The sequence below is a fragment of the Elephantulus edwardii genome, unplaced genomic scaffold (genome assembly GCF_000299155.1).
Source record: "Elephantulus edwardii isolate Elephantulus edwardi_28Jun2011 unplaced genomic scaffold, EleEdw1.0 scaffold00205, whole genome shotgun sequence".
Taxonomy (NCBI): Eukaryota; Metazoa; Chordata; class Mammalia; order Macroscelidea; family Macroscelididae; genus Elephantulus; species Elephantulus edwardii.
The window spans coordinates 2469166-2469844 of record NW_006399955.1 but is presented as its reverse complement, the minus strand read 5'-3'; positions in this window follow the sequence as shown (position 1 = coordinate 2469844).

Genomic DNA, 679 nt, shown 5'->3' with positions numbered 1-679 from the left:
AGTATGTTTTCCATTTTCTGAAATCAAATGCTACTAATTAAACTGTAAAAATCAATGTGTTTCAATAATGTGCTGAACTGAATGTTAAGTGTATTCAGCATAAGAGTATGCAGTTTTCTTAACTAAAGTCGTTAATTAACAGTAGGGATATCTATAGCAGTTAGAATGGTTTGCTTGCCCAGTGCAAAATTAAATGTTTTCTTCTTGGGATTTTGGGGTTTTTTTATAGTAAAATAAAGACTATAACCTTTAGTATGGATTGCCTCTAAACATTAAGAAAACAGAAATCCTCACCACTGGACAAATGAGAACATCATGATAGAAATACAGAAATTATGAATGGTATACTCTTGGATCCACAATCAACACCCTTAGTAACAGCAGTCAAAGATCAAGAGATGTATTGAGCAAGTCTGTTGCCATGGACCTACCTCTCCAAAGTACTGAGGAGTAATGATGTCATTAAGAAGACTGAGGTGAGCGTGATCCAGGCCATGAGCCTTTCAGTTACTTTCTATGATTCTGAGAACAGGATTATGCATAAGGATGACAGAACAAGAATTGATGTTTTTGAGTTGTGGTGTTTGAGAAGAGTATAGAAAATTCCTTGCACTGCCAAAAGAACAGTATCTTGTAAAAAATGCAGTCAGAATGCTTCTTAGAAGCAAGGATGGCAAGG